Source organism: Pinus tabuliformis, chromosome 4_2 (assembly GCF_031772625.1).
Source record: "Pinus tabuliformis cultivar Carrire ecotype Pingquan chromosome 4_2, CPIR1, whole genome shotgun sequence".
NCBI classification, from domain to species: Eukaryota; Viridiplantae; Streptophyta; class Pinopsida; order Pinales; family Pinaceae; genus Pinus; species Pinus tabuliformis.
The window spans coordinates 730630685-730648058 of record NC_142304.1 but is presented as its reverse complement, the minus strand read 5'-3'; the positions used below and the strand labels follow the sequence as shown (position 1 = coordinate 730648058).

Below are 17374 nucleotides of genomic sequence, written 5' to 3'. Positions count from 1 at the left end.
ATTCAATGATGATTAGCTTTATTTTTCTTTTTCTTTTTTTCTCTTTTTTTTTTTTTTGAAAAACAACTAGGGCGCCTCATGGAGGTTTTCACCCTAATTGCCTGCCTTGGACGCCTCCAAGGGAGGTTTTCACCCAAAGATCTTTTTCTCTTTTATTTTCTTTTCTTTCCAACCCATTGACCACCTCATGGAGGTTTTCAATCAATGAGCCAATCTAAGGCGCCTCCGAGGGGATTTTCACCTTAGATTTTTATTTTTCTCTTATTTTCATTTTTTCATTTCTTTATTTTTCCTTTTTTTTCATTTTTTCTACCCTACCCTACTTGAAAAACAAAATCAATTTCAAGTATAAGCATACTTCCAATGGAGCCATGTGCACATCGAGATTAGAGACAAGATGATGTGAAGGCTCGAAATGCATGCTTGGACAACTATCCAACTTTCAGAGACAAAATGATCTGACTTTGAGAGTACAAAACATAGCTGAGGAGGAGAGTGCTACTGCAACTTAGTGACCCTCTGAAACCATATCTCAATATAGCTTTGATATCCTTGGTCATCTTGCTGATTTGGATCATTCTTCATGTCACCTTCTATCATGACCTTCTGATCTTCCTCTTTTTGCTGATCTTTCTCTTGCGTACATGGAGGATTTGATGGTAACCATGAGGAAGCTTTCTTGATCTCTGATTCTGATCTCTTTTCCTCATTAAGTGCAGCCCATGGTTCTTTGATCTCATCTCTTGAATCTTCTTTTGCTTTTGGTCCTTCAATGTTGTCAATAGATTCTCTCTTTTGCAACACTCTACCTGAGCTTGGGTGAAGATCATTGAGCTCACAAGGAATCATTTGCACATGTTGTGCCTCAGATTTGCAATTGGGTTGAGCTGCTCCATGGTATGGCTTTGGAAATGGTACGGGTATTTGAGTGGAGGTGTGAAATTGAGATGGAGATGGATGGCATTGTGGTTGGGTAGGCATTTGGGGTTGCCTTGGTGGAGGAGGAGGCGATGGTTGTGGATGAGCAGGTGGTGGAGGAAAATGAGCGGGATGAGAGTTGTACTGGGGCCTCCACTCTTGATAAGGTGCATTCCACTGAGGCTGTGGCTGAGCATAAGAGTGAAATGAATGAGCAGCTGGTAGGGCATAATATGGATCTGTGAAGGAACAAGGAGGATATGACCAAGGAGGAGGTGTAGACCAGGAAGGATGAGCAGGGGGACCCCAAGAAGGCATGAAGGTGGCTTGGTAAGGGTCATAATAGGTCTCGGGTGTCCCTTGTAGTTCCTGCTGGTAGGGTACGGGTCCATGTGGCCTCCTTTGGTTCATATAACAGAGTGATTCAGTGGCTCCCTTGGCTCTTTGATATGTAGCTTTGATTTTGGGCAAGGAAGGGCACTGATCTGTAGGATGGTATTCTTCACAGATGAAACACACTTCTAGAGAGTGCATTGGACATTTGTTCCAAGGATGCTTTCTAGTGCACCTAGGACAAAAAATGGCCAAAGCCCTCTTGGCTTCTTCTTGCTTCTTTTGGATCCGCAAGGTATCCAGTTGCATGGCAAGAAACTGCCTCATATCACTCTTGAAACCTTCGATCTGATTTTCAAATTCATCTTTGGACAAGGGACTGCTCCAATCATTTCTGCTTGTAGCCATTTGCTTCAGAGGAGTGTTTCTTTCTTCTTCTCCCCTAGAGGTTCTTCAGATATGTCTTGATGTCCACCCAGGGGTTCTTTCATCACAGCCATCGAAGAAGAACGTTGGCTGTGTGAAGCAGTGGGGGGGTTGTGCAATCATTTTTCTAACTTATCTCTACTCCTACACAACATGAAATGAAATCTTTTTGGTTGTTTTTTTCTTTTTTTTCTACTTCTACTTGCAAAACTGAAATAGATTGAACTGCAACTAACTATCTTGCTGAAATGAAAATGCGGAATTGAAATGAAAGCAGGAAAGGACTAATCTATTTTTCTCAAATGAAATTGCAGGAATGAAATGCTAGGCTATGCTTGCAAAATTGAAATGCTAATCTACGCTTGCAGAAATGAAATTGCGGAATTGAAATGCTAATCTATGAAAGCAAGAAATGCTAATCTAGGAAAGCAGGAAATGCTAATCTATGAAAGCAGGAAAGGCTAATCTATGAAAGCAGGAAATGCTAATCTATGAAAGCAGGAAATACTAATCTATGAAATCAAGAAATGCTAATCTACTTTTGCATAAATGAAATTGCATAAGGGAAATGAAATAAACTACTTAGCAGAAGGTTATAAAGGAAAATAGAAGAATAGCAACAATCACCAATACTCTGCCGCTTCCCCGGCAACGACGCCAAAAAGATGGTGAGCTCCAGTATTGTAGAAATAATGCTACAACTCCTGGGGCTTCCTGTCTCTTAATTTTATCAACCCGGTAGTTCGTACAAACTTGGAAGCGACGGTGCTGTATGCACAAGTACTAGCTCTTGTCGCAGCTGTCACTTGGTCAGTTGGCACAAGTCCGCTAGGGCTCAAGCCAACTTTTATAGGCTCTTAGAAGAAGCTTGCTAAATGATGGACGAAAGCTATCTCAAAGAAAACTAATCTACTTGGCAAAAACGAACTGAAAGCAAATCAAAGCATAGAAACCCTAGGAAACCCTAATTTGACTAGGCTAACCTCTATGATGCAAAGAATGTGAATGAAACTTCTACCAATGATGCCATTACTTCTAATGAGTGAAAGTGCATGAATCTAAGCTACTTGCATCTTAAAAGACATGTTTTTGTATTTTTTCTTTAAGTGGATGGAGTGATTGTGATTTTGTGTTTATTAGGGTTTGGTTGTGCAGATGTGATGTAGAAGGAAGGGAAGCTTGGGAAAGGTTGGGGAGGCTAGGAGAGGTTCCCAAGGATCCTTAGCAACCATCCATAGAGGTTCCTCACGCTCAGAGGCTCAGCAACCGAGTGAGTGGCCTCCTACAGGATGTCTGCAGGGGATCCTATAGGAAATGCAGGGATTTCTACAGGATGTGCTGTAAGTGGAAGTTTTGGGTGATGGTGAAGGGATGGAATGGTTTGGGTGGATAGGTAAGGTGGAGATGAGACTTGTGATGACTTAGGGGCAGAGAAATAGGACAGAGAATGAGTGCACGAAGTGGTTGGTGGATAGAAGGATGGGATCAACAAAAGGACAAAAGGATGAAGCTACGTGGTAGTGAATGAGTTGGAAGGCGAACAGCAATGTAAAACCTATGAACAGCAATGTAAAACCGAGAAAAATGAATGTGCATGAAGCTGTGATGAAGGTGTATGGTGCAAGAGTGAAGTGCATGGAAAGATCTATAATAAACGAGACTATGTTGCAGCATGTATAAAGTGAAGAACTGCGTATTGTTGTGGTTGGTATAGGCTGCACTCCAATCTCCAAATAGAGATGGCAGTGGAGACTTCCTCAACCTTTTTCCTTGGAGCTCCAATGTATTATCAACCTGCTAGTCTAACTAAACAACCGAAAGCAATTCAACCATAAGCTAAACTCATTCAATCCCATAAAAACTAACTCAGCAAACCTGTAATTTCGAATTTCATGGTAAAGCAATGAAATAAAGTGCTGAAACAAAAAGGAATTAACATTACAACACAGAGGAGGCCTGTTGCTCTCTTAAAAACTCAGAATTGGATCAAAAGCTGCCTGTCTTTATTGAATAATCATGAATCTAATGACATGCCAAAACTGGCTTACAAGGAGCAAAAACCGAGCTACAACATGACTAACCAAATTGACTAACTAGCTACACAAAATGACTACCCACTAGCTAACCAAAATGAGGCCCCAAGCCTTCTTATTTATACAATTTGAGGACCCAACAGTCCTCCTAAAAGTTAGGGACTTGGCTGCCCAAGACTTGTAATTAACAATAGTCCAACTTGACTTGCTTGGCTGCCCTTGAGCTGATTGATTCGGTGGCCCTTGAACTCCGAGCTGATGGTGGAGAATTCGAGGTAAGGGCCCATAAATGAGGGGGACACCTTCCTACAAATCCTCTAGCTTGTTCTCCCACGAATTTGGCTGCCAAGTGCTCATTAAGACCTTCAATTTTCTCTCCAAGTTGACCAAAAAGGCTACACAAAGCACCCATTAGACTTGTTGGCATAATGACTAACCAAATTCACTCTATTAACATAAAAATAATCAAAAACATGCAATAAACAAATGAGAATGGTGGACTAAGCCAAATTAGGAGGTTGAATGAGCCTAAATATTTGTCCATTTTTGGGGCTCATCACCATGCTCCTTAATAAACTCCAGAGCCTTGCAGGTCACATTGGATTCAAGTAATAGTGATATGCAATTCACCCTCAAAAATAGATGTAGAAGGGTATTATTGGAACCGCATTTCAGACTATACCATCGAGATAAGGTCGCACCATTAAGTACCTCATTTATTTGCAATATTCAACCTAAGAGTGGAGGAGCAGAGGAGGAGACATGTGGTGGTTTTCTTGAAATTGGAGTAGGGCCATCTTATCCCCACCTTCCAAACTAATCTTCATATTGCACACAGAGGTGTCACATTCACCTTCCTCACAACTCTTCTCAATGCATCCACTCTCGCTTCCAGCCACGTATGTTCCCAATCTCCTCTCATCTTTCCCTTCCATGACTTCTCCCTCCCACCTCTTGATGGCTTGCCAGTAGATCAAGAAAGGTACCATGCCCTACACACAAAACCTCTATCCCACCATGGAATAGCTACAACCAGAATTCAAATGCCTTTACAAAGCCTAGTGGTAAAAGCTAACAAAGAATGTGTGAGACCCACTTGTCTCATTAGCAACATGAATTTTAGGGGCTAATATTTCCAGGTGGATTAATTTTAATATTTTTTTTGATAAAAAATTTTCTAATTTCCTTTTTTTCAAAAAATGATTCACCCAAACATTATAGTATCCAAATATTTTACCATAAAATTCAATAAAATTTTACATATTATATTAAATTATTAAAAATTAAAATGTTTTCCCAACATTTTATAATTTACATATTGAAGGCTAATAATATTTTCCACAGTTCCTAAATTTTACAAAAAAAAATTAATTAGTATTACTTTTACGGCCATATTGGCTTTACAATTCTCTATGACCTCATATACCCCATTTGGATATTGAATGTGACAATGTTCCTCTCCCCATTGTTCCCACATTCTTGTCTATGAATTGATTGGATTTGATTCCTAGCTTGGTTTAAAGCAACTAAATCTAGCCAAAGGCACCTGTTTGTGAGTCAAAAGAAGAAAAAAATTAGGCAGACACGGCAATAGATCATGAATACATTCTTAGACATGGAACTACATATTATCGAATACATGGAGACAAGCAGTAGGAAACTCGCGTATAACATTGGCCCCGTTTTACCCTATGATTACATGGAAAGAGCCTCTGTTATAACTCCACTAGACCAAGGGGCAGCATTGATCTTGGAATCGTTGAACGATCAAGTGTTGGGTTTAGTAGTCTATGTTTAATTCGGGCACTAGAATTCCATTTTCGCTACCTAGATTTGAGAAATAATATGTGGCTTTTAATTGAATTTAAAGGTTTATACTACAATTTGGTATCAGGGTATTTGTAATTTTGTAAGTCAGTTTGTGTCTTTTTCAAATAAAAATTATATTTTAAATAGAAAAATAATGTTCGCTATAATTAAAAGAAAATGAATATATTGTAAAATAATTAAAAGTAAAAAAATTGTGAATCAAATGTTTAAATCTTATAGTTTTCAAATATTTCAACAAAAAATTTAAATAAACTATTTAAAGGTATATATTAACTAATTTATATCCATATCAACTTTAAATATAGAAAAAATAAAAACTAAGATTTTTATTTTAAAATGAAAATAACATATTATATTTTACACTCTAAAAATTAAATCTATACTCATTAATAATTTATCTTTCATCTAAATCCTACATACTATTGGAAAACATTAGTAATTCCAACCACCACCATTAAATGTTGCGTCCAGCTTCTTCTGGAGAATTCAACAGAAGTCTCGAGAGCTAGATAGCTTCTTGAAGAAGCCGCCGACTCCAGAAACTTCTTCTCTATATATAAAAACCCTCTTTGGCAATCAAATTAGGCAAGTGTTCTATGTTTTGTGTTCATTTCTGAGTTTTGCACTCTCTAATTTGGTATCAGAGCTCATGTGAGGTGAGAGAAGAATGAGCTTAGGTGGCAAAATAATTGTGGTGCTAAGTGTTTGAGTGCAGAGAGCTTTTCGCTGTTTGGAATTGCGTTAAAAGAGGCGGTGGGGAGATCCATTCAGAGTGGTGGATTATAGTTAAGTGTGAGGGCTCTGTTCTGTCAAGAGTGTCACAGTTCTTATTGTGCTAGAGTCAGCTGTTGTGACTCATCTTAGCGTGCGTAAGAAGATGGTTGTCTGCTAATGCCGAGGGAGAGCTGAAAGGAAGCCTGTGTTTGGTGTGCGATTGAGGTGTTCGAGCCACTTTGAGGAGGACTGTGTTGAGACCATCGTGGAAGGTAAACTTGTTCAAGCATGGTTTAATTTTTTTTTCAACACTGTTGCAAGGATCTATGCTAGTGCAGTGAGTGTGGACATAGGAAGTTGAGCTGCATGGAGGTGATTCTTTGCAGAAACATTGTAGTTATTGCTACCGCTGCTGGCTGAGCATGTTGTGAGACACCTGTCTGAAATATTTGCTTGATATATGTGAGCCCTACACAGGTGGAGCCTCTGTGAACACCAGAGAAGCGACAAGCATAGGTCGTGAGGAGAAGCGGCAAGCTTGAAGGTGAGCGTTCTATTGGAAAACGTTGTTCATAAGTGTTGTCTGAAAGTGAGAAGTGCAGTGGCGTGAATGTTAAAGGAGCCAAAATCATTTTGTTTTAAAGTCAAAGCTGTTAAGAAGTATTGTGTGCTTGAATGTTAAAGGAGCCAAGATCATGACATGTTTAGTTCTAAAGTCAAAATGTTTTCATTGGAGAGTTTATTTAAATAAAGGAAAGAATTTAATACATTAGAGTTGCGAAAAAAAAGGAGGTAGCCATATTATCCAATGATATTGGATAAAATTTTATGATTTATACTTGAGGGTTTATATTTGTGAAAATTAGTAATTTTTTTGGTGATTGGTACAGTGAAAGTAAGTAACGTGGCTAATGTATTGGCAATATCTTATTTATCTGACTCTAACAAGTTAGACAGTGAAAATTATGCAAATTGGAAGTTTAAGTTGCAGACTTTGATGGAAGGCAACAATATATGGGCGATTGTGTCTGGAGTTGAAGTTAAGCCAGTGTCCCCTCAAGCCACAGATGTTGCAATTCAAGATTGGGAGCGATGGGAAAACAAATCAAAGGTGCTTTTGTGGATGACGGTTAAGGACAACATTATTCCACACATTAGAGAGTGTAAAACATCCAAGAAGACATGGGACACTCTCAAAAATGTGTATGAGACGAAGACTACAAATCAAATATTGTATTTAAAGAGTAAGCTTCTTTCAATTAAGATGGAAGAAAATGAATGTGTTAGTGATTTTATTTCTGGAATTAAAGATATAAATGATAAATTAGGTGACATTGGTGAATCAATATCTAGTATAGACTTGGTTACTATGACATTAAATGGAATGCTTTATGAATATCAAATGTTTATCACTGGTCTTTCAGCTAGAGAGAAGGCTCCTAGTTTTGATGAGTTGGAAGGTATACTTATGCAGGAAGAAGAGCAGAGAAGAAGCCTTAAACAGAAATCTCCCAATTCAGATTTGGCATTGATGGCCAAAGGGAAGAAATCCTTCAACGGCAAACCGTGGGAGAAAAATGAAGGCAAAAAGACATAGGTAAAATCATTTCAAGGTACATCATTACCAAGGACAAATTCCAAATCAAGTAGAGATGATGTATGTTATTACTGTGGAAAACCTGGTCATTTTGCTAAGAATTGCATGAAAAGAAGTTCTGATCAATTTAAACAAAGAAGGCATTAAAGAAATTATGTTGATAGAGATGAAGCAATTAGTCATGACTTTAGCAATCTTAAATTGTTTGTGTCCAATGCTGCTTTATCAGCAGAAACTAATGATGATAATGCTTGGTTTATAGATTTTGTTGCATCAATCCATATGTCATGAAAAAGAGATTGGTTTGATACTTATCATGAGATTAATAATGGTGGACACATCTATTTAGGAGATAATAGATCACATTAAATTAAAGGATATGGTGATATGAGCATTATGGTGCCCAATAGACAAGAAAAACAAATTCAAAATGTCATGTATGTTTGAGGATTAAAGAAGAACTTAATTTCAGCCTCTACTATCACAGATCAACACTTAAAAGTTGAATTTGTGAAATCACATTGTTTGGTAAAGGATGTGCAGGACAACTACAAGGTTGTTGCAAAAGGAATGAGAGTTGGAGGCTTATACAATTTGGATGTAATGAAGAATGGGCATCACGCTTTTGCATCAACAGGAATGTCAACTAAAGAGCCTTGGCATCAAAGTTATGGACACTTAAATCATAATTACCTAATGTTACTACTAAATAAACTGATGGTAGAAGGTCTTCCAATTATTAATGGTGAACACTTTGAATGTGAAGGTTGTGCACTAGGAAAGAAACATAGGGAAGAATTTCTTGTGCATGAAAATAGAAGAAAACATGAAATACTTGAACTAGTGCATATTGATGTATGTGGTCCAATGCAAACTAAGTCACTTGATGGAGCATATTACATTCTTATATTTATTGATCATAGCACTAGATACACATGGGTGTACTTTATAAGAAACAAAAGTGACGTGTTTGAATACTTTAAAGAATTCAAGAGTATGGTTGAAAAGCAAACAGGGAAGAGCATTAAAATTCTTCGATCAGGTAAAGGTGGTGAGTACACTTCAGGAGCTTTTATCAAATATTGCAAACAAAATGGAATTATGCAACAATTTACAGTACGACATACACCTCAACAAAATGGAGTAGCTGAGAGAAAGAATAGAACATTAGTTGAATGTGCTCGTAGTATGTTAAAAAGTAAAGGACTTTCTAATAGTTTTCGGGGTGAAGCCATTAACACAACTGTATATCTTAAAAATAGAAGCCCTACTAAGATTCTTGAGCATAAAACACCATTTGAAGCATTTTATGGTTTTAAACCTAAAGTTAGTCATTTAAGGATATTTGGATGTAAGGCCTTTGCTCATATTCCTAAAGAGGATAGGAGAAAGTTAGATGCCAAAGCCATCAAATGTAATTTTATTGGATATTGCACTGATCAAAAAGCATATAAAATGTATGATCCAAGTACTCACAAGGTCTTTGCATGTAGAGATGTAATATTCATGAGCATGTAGATAAGCAAACAAAAGAAGATGAACATAATATATGGCAGTCTCCTTATGAAAACTTTAAGCAAGAAGAAGAAGTTGTGGAATCAACTCAAGTACAAGAACACATGGACATTCCAAAAGACACATGAAGGAATCAAAATCCACAGAAAAGTGATGAAGGCACTCCACAGAGAAGAAAAGGAGAAGGTACTCCACAAAGTAATAAACCTCTAAGAAGATCAAAACGACAGATTCAAGCCCCCATCAGGGATAAAGATTATGCCTTAATGTCTCAAGTAATGACTGTTTTTGAGCCCTTAAATTATGAACAAGCCAAAAATCATAAAGAATGGGTGGAAGCTATGAATGAAGAATATGATTCTATAATGAAAAATGAAACTTGGGAGTTAACAAAATTACCTAAAAATAAAGTCCCTATAGGATCAAAATGGTTGTACAAGACAAAATTTAATGTAGATGGTAGCATAGACAAGTATAAGGAAATATTGGTTACAAAAGGTTACTGACAAAAAGAAGGTATAGATTATGAAGATACCTTAGCTCTGGTTGCAAAAAATGAATACAATCAGAATAATGATAGCATTGGCAACTAAATATGATTGGAAGCTACATCAATTAGATGTAAAGTCAGCTTTTCTAAATGGTGACTTAAAAGAAGAGACTATTCTTGTTCAACCAGAAGGATTTGTAAAGAAAGGTCAAGAACATATTGTATGCAAGTTAAAAAAGGTCTTATATGGACTAAAACAGGCCCCCAGATATTGGTATGAGAAAATTGACAAATTCTTCTTTCAACAAAGATTTAAAAAAAAAGGAAGTAAAAATGATCCTAATTTGTATGTCAAGACAGATAGAAATGGGGATATAGTATTACTCTCTATATATGTTGATGATCTAATAATAATAGGGAGTGCTGATAAATTAATTACAGATATAAAAATAAAGTTATCACAAGAATTTGAGATGAAAGATCTTGGTTAGATGCACTATTGTCTAGGTCTTGAAGTATGGAGAGATGATGGAAGAACCTTAATCACACAAAGAAAATATACAAATGAAGTACTAAAGAGATTTCATATGAATGGATGTAAAGCAGTGAGTACTCAATTAGAACAAAATATCAAATTAAGAAGTGATGATGGAACAAAAGAGGTGAATGGAACATTGTATCGACAATTAGTGGGATGTCTGAATTACCTCACTACCAGTAGACCAGACATCGCTTATGCAGTAAGCAAACTTAGTCAATTCATGGCTAAGCCTCATGAAAGGCATTGGATAGCTGCAAAAAGGGTCCTGCAATATTTAAAAGGAACTATCAATTTTGGTATTGAATATACTAGTGCTTGTAATGTTGAATTGACAGGTCATTCTAATTCTGACTAGGCTAGAAATCCAGATGACAGGAAATCCACCACTGTATATGTCTTCAATATAGGATTAGGAGCTATATCATGGAGCAGTAAGAAACAGGCAACACTTTTCTTGTCATCAAGTAAAGCAAAATATAAAGCATTATGTAGTGGCACCTGTGAAGCTATATGGCTCAGAAGAATACTTGAAGATGTTGGTGAAGGTCAACAAGAACCTAGAGTGATCAAATGTGATAATCAAAGCACCATCAAACTGGGGAACAATCCTGTATGTCATGCAAGATCAAAACATATAGACACACAATATCATTTTGTAAGAGAAAAGGTCCAATCAAAAGAAATTTCTCTAATATATTGTAATACAAATGAGAATGTAGCTGACAAGCCTCTTGGGAAGGCAAAATTTGAGTTTTGTAGAAGTTATGTGTTGTAGAAAATCAAGATTATATTGTAAGCCTAGCTGAGACTTAGACCAGCAGGCATGACAATTACGAGTATGTTTATAGTGTCTTATATATTGTGCTATAGTATATTTGTCATATGCTTGGAATTAAGGGGGAGTGTTGGAAAACATTAGTAATTCCAACCACCAACATTAAATGCTATGTCTAGCTTCTTCTGGAGAATTCGGCGGAAGTCTCGAGAGCTAGATAGCCTCCTGAAGAAGCCACCGACTCCAAAAACTTCTTCTCTATATATAAAAATCCTCTTTGGCAATCAAATCAAGCAAGCGTTCTGTGTTCTGTATTCATTTCTGAGTTCTATGCTCTCTGATTCATACTCCACTAGAGACCAAAACCGAGAGGAGGTCCTCACACTCTAATCTCCTGGAATGACTCGAACGTGATACCTACGGGGGAGGAATAGTGATGAGAGGATGGGCAATGCGTTTACTCATCCTGTCTCATCAACCTACTCATCTTGTCTCACGGGTGTTTTAATCAACCACCACGGCTCCATGGTGGAGAGGGTGAGCAGAGAGATAACCATCATCTATTGGCCCATGGAAAGCGACAATAAAATTATATCATTAAATTTTAAAAATCATCCATTATGAAAATTAAACTCTTAAAATATCATTTTTAAAAATATTATTTTTTAATCAGGGTTTTAAAATAAAAGGAAACTACTCACACACATCTTTCACAGCCGTTGTTTGAAGTAAACTTAAACAAAATACAATTAAAATAATTGAATGTTTGTATAACCCGAGATAAATATTTTAAGAATTTAAAACTCATGTTCAAATAAAAAACAATTTTCAATATTAATTTCTAATACGCACACAAAATTCACGCAATTAAAAAGGAAATGAAAAGTGTACAGATGTGACCTTAAAAGTTAATTAGAAAAGTAAGATGTCTCCCCATCCTACACAAATAATAATAAATACATATTTTTTTTAATAAGTAATATTTTTTTATGGGTAAAAATAAAATATTTTATTATAAAATTATAAATATGGCAAAGCGGACAAAGACATTGCACCTTAGATTTCTTAGTGTTCATAAATTTTACATTTAATTACTACTTAAACTACCTCTTTAGAACGTATGAATAATAAGTTTTGATATTTTAAATAATTCCAATATTATAAATTTTATTTTTATTTAGTGTTCATAAATTCTACATTTAATTATTAATTAAATTACCTCTTTAGAACCTATGAATAATAAGTTTTTTTACCTTAAATAATTTCAATTTTATTTTTTAAATAAAAATAATTATTGATATTAACTTGCTAATGTGTAAATAAGGTAATAAATTATTTATAAATATAAAATGTTTTATTATATTTATTTATAAACATATTATATTATTTAAAATAAGCTATAGGTAATAAATTTGTTAAAAAAAATGTATCAGATAAAAAAAAAGGTTAAAATTGTTCGATCAACAAGGATGGCTCCCGGCCTGGAGTATGCCGTAAAACTGCTTCTGGTTGGCTAAGAGCTCGTCTTCCTCGGACGTAAGGAAACAGGTTAACGGCCCAAGACCCAGAGGCATCTGGCAGGAGTGAAAGCCTGCTCCCTTACGGACCACCAGCGGGTTATTACAGGGGGCGTGGTTTTCCTTGATAACGGTGATGAGTCAAACCGACATTCGCGGATAGCAGCCAGAGATGGCTGTCCTCACTGTTGGTTTGACACCTGAGTTTGATAGGTTTTGCCACCTTCTGAAAAAAAAAAAAAAAAACAAGGATGGCTCCTAACACGTGTTGGTGACCAATAGTATTATATTCAGTTCAAACATTTAAAATATGAGGGAATTCTCCATCGGTTGGGGCTAGGGTGTTTGTTCACTTAGTTGCATTTGAGTCAAGGGATAGCTTAAAAGCATGCAATACATCTATTGTTAGTTGGATGTGCACGAATGACTAAATGAGGCAATATATCTATTGTTAGTTGATGTGCACGAATTATCAGATAAGGTAATACATCTATTGTTATTGGATGTGCACGAACGCATCTATTGTTATTTGGATGTGCACGAATGACTAGAAGAGATTTGATTATTAGTTTATTGGTGCATAGGCAAAGATTAAAAGTTACATAGAAACTGAATCAAGATGTTGTTTTCTATGAAGTTATATGATAGGAGAATCTGGGGATGTGTGAAAGCCAAAGAATAAAAAAAAAAATAATAGAAAAAGAAAAAAAGAAAAAAGAAATTTTGGAGATGGAAATTTTATGTCAATAGTCATAAGGTTAGGAGATCTTGGTAGTCATGTGTAGCTTGTTGATAAATACTTGACATAGACCTAGGTGATGTGGAAGAAGACAATGTAGGTTTTACAAATTGGATCCAAAGAATTTCTCTGTTGAAATTTACACGAAAAGTTTTAGGTAAACTTGTTAGTAAATGAATCAAGGTTGTTAGGTCAATAGTGGTGGTTTTGCACATTTGACTAGTGGTTTAAGCCTTTAAAAATCTTGGGATTCTCCACTTGACCTGTTAGAGTTTAGTGGAAAAGTCAAAATTAAGTGGAAGTCTTACTTGGCCATAGTTGGATTGTTGACCACCAACATAGTTATATCTCTAGAAACCTATGTAGGCACACGTGAATTAGGAATTTGAATTTAAAACTTCCATGCATATAACACTTCATTTTCACAATCATTACTTATTAAATTATCTCAAAAAAAAACTTTTCCACATAATTTAATTATTAGAAAAACTATAAAAAAATTATATATATATATATATATATATATATATATTTAAAAATTATTGATAAAAATATAAAATCTACCCCTTTTCGCGCAAGAAAAACAAAATCCTTTACATTCATAATCAAAACTCTATCCAATAAAGTCATATATATAAAATATAATTTAACCTTAAACCAAACAATTACTATATTGAACAATAATAATTACAACTTATACCATAAGACTTCATAAAAATAAATACTCATAAACCAGTGAAATATAATACATTCTCTTACCAAATGTACAGAGGAAAACGTGTTTCTCAACCAACCTGCAAGCTCCACAATGCGATTTTGACTGCAGGGTGGTTTTACGTAGGTCCCGCTCAACGTGGTTTAACGGAATCCACTAAAGTTGTTTCATCCGGGGCTGTAAATTAAATATGTTAAAAAACCATGATTGGAATGTTCATAAAACTTCCACTGCCAGATGCCTAGATATAGTGTTCGTCAAAGTTCTGTGGATGAAGAAGGGAAGGCGGAGAGACGAAAAACCTAATAACCTACCTCCAAAACGGAGGCTTTCAATTGTATGTGTTTGTGTTTTGATAGCAGCATTGCTCTCAGAGGAGATGGGCTCCGCCGTCCAAGTTTGTCAGAATAAGCGAGCGAGAGAGGACAATTGGAATGGCGGCTTGGCTCTGCCAGACAAGAAGCGAAATAATAGCGGGTTAACATTGACGCAAGACAGTGATCTCATGGCCTTGTTCTACGAGATCGATAATTTGGATGCTTATAACAGTAATCGAGAAGATACAGATGCTGTGAATGAGCTCAACGTGGTTATAAAGGCACAGGAAGATGAAATTAGATTGGAGGCACAAGCAGAAAATAAAATGGAGTCCAGTGAAGAGAGAGGCGGTGCTGATCAGATGGATTCAATTAAGCAAGGCGAATTAATTGCAGACGGATCAAATTCTGAACCGAAATCAGCGTGTGATATAGGGGACTTGACTTACTACTACAATGTTCATGCTGAGCTTGGTTTCTTCGCAGAACATATTTATCCGAACGAACTTGGAATCATCATCGACAATTATGTCGGCGGAGATTCAATGGCCGATATTATGTCTTTAGATGCTGTTCACGGCTATGCTGAGATTACGGAGGATTTCTATGGGTTGTGTGGGACAATGATATTTGGCAGTTGAATGAACATTCAGTTATTCAAAATGATTTTGAATCGCCACAGAAAGTGGAAGTCAGATTTGTAGTCAGTGAAGCCGAGTTTCATGACCTCTCGAACGATATTAGTTCAATCCAACGTCTCAGCGAAAATAAGGGAGAACTGTAATGTGTTGAAAAAAATAAATTGCATCGTTTTGCATGTTCAAAATAGATTTTCCTGCTTTTGCAAGTGAAAATAATAATCAAATTCGAGAATCCTTCTTTATTCCGGAATACTTTCTTCCAACATATATGCGAAGCCGTGTGTAGCATGTCACTCAAAACTGTATGTGGAAAGGCTAAGGTCTGTATTGATTTCTATATTTTCAGAAAATGATTTCATAGTTAAACAGTTACCCAAATGTTTTCTATATTTAAGCGGGCTTTCAAATACCTTCATCATTTTCTGTAGTCGATTATCTGTATCAACGTAAATTATCTGCCATATATTTTTCTAATGAGCCAGTTTTGATTCTTTTAATATAATTTTAATAGTAAAACTCTGCCAGAAAAGAGATTTGGTACGTTCTCCCACACTAAAATAGATGTAGTATAAATTCATTATTAGTTTAAATATATGTATATTATGTTTTTATTACCGAACTTAAATCTATATTTATATATAACTTTTTGCAATATAAATAATGCAATGTAAAAAAAAATAAAAAAATATTTCTTTAAAGTACAAAGAAATAAGATGCCCTATAATATATAAAATTAATCTATAAGGATTTTGGTGCATTTTAATCTTTTCAAGTTTTTATAATTTAAATTTAATTATTAATAATTATTAAATGGATGATAAGGATTTAATTTCCATAAATATTTTGGATTATTGATAATTCCAAAATAGGTTGTATCTATTTGTAATGATAAATCCAATTTATTTTGTTGCTTTGTGGACTTTAGAAAGGCTTTCGATACGGTTCCTAGATACAACCTTTGGAATAGATTAGAAGAGCTAAAGGTTCCTCTCGAGTTGAGAGCTGCCGCTATAAGGTTATACGAGAATGTAATTGCCAAGCTAAAGAGCAATGAAGGGTGGTGAAAGATATTAAGTGTAACATCAGAGTTAAACAAGGTTGCCCCCTCTCCCCTGCCCTATTTGGCATTTACATCGATAAGCTCGAAGGCTATTTAGAGGAAGCAGGATGTGATGGCACGATCTTAGCTGGGATAGTCGTCATCCTTCTTCTTTATGCTGACGATATTGTTCTTTTGGCAAGGTGCCCATCTGATCTTAATAAGCAACTCAGACTTCTTAAGGATTTCTGCTCTACCATGGGTATGACTGTTAACACTGACAAAACAAAAGTTATGATTATCAAATCTAAGAAGGACACTTACGCTAATTTTATGTATGACAATAATAACTTGGAGGAAGTGCATTCTTACAAGTACCTAATCCGCATAAAGGTGAGCTCCACTGATCATAAGCATGACAAACTTAGTAAAACCTCAAGTCTAAAAGGAACGAGAATATTCATAAATGAAGATCTCATTCCAGAAGATCAAGCAAAATTAAGAAAGGAGGTTCAAAAGGTAAAAGAAGCTAGAAAGGAAGGAAAATGGGCAATAATCAGAAATAGAAAAGCCTTTATTCGAGATAGAAACCAAAAAGATAGTAATCAATAGCAATTAAACATGCTCCAGATCCTTTCTTGGAATTGTCGGGGCTTCCAATGGAACAAAGGCCCCAAGCTAAGTTGGATTTCAAATGATGTTGATATTATTTTGCTTGTTGAAACTTGGGAGCACGAAGAATCTAAGGTCCCTAACATAGATGGCTTTACGCTATGGTCTACCTGGAACAAGCGATCCTCCCATAGAGGCATTGGGGGAATAGCGTGTTACATTAAGAAGAACATCTCCCCCCATGTTAGGATATATAAAAACGACCCTCACAACCAATATAGTTGGATAGAGATCAAAGACATTAATAATAAAAAGTCCTACATAGCAATATGTTATTTTCCCCCCATTAATTCTAACTTGTATAAGAAGAAGAATCTAGATAAAACTAACCCTTACAATAGTTTAGAGAATGATATTTCTAGCCTAAGTAATGACGGTGATATCCTTTTAATAGGTGACTTTAATGCTCGAACTTCAAACAACCAAGCTATTATTCTAAGCAATCATTCCAACCCTAATCCTCTTTGGTTAGACAGAGACCCTACTCTAGCTAGCAGGTACAAAAGGAGCTATGAAGATCTCAGGGAAAATTTGTTTGGATCAGAGCTAGTCAAGCTCTGTA

At 35.8% G+C, this 17374-nt stretch overlaps 1 pseudogene; it reads left to right on the top strand.

Moving 5' to 3' along the window:
* Window positions 1-14384: 14384 nt before the first annotated feature.
* On the top strand, window positions 14385-15419 carry LOC149171685 (uncharacterized; annotated as a pseudogene).
* The last annotated feature ends 1955 nt before the right edge of the window (window positions 15420-17374 follow it).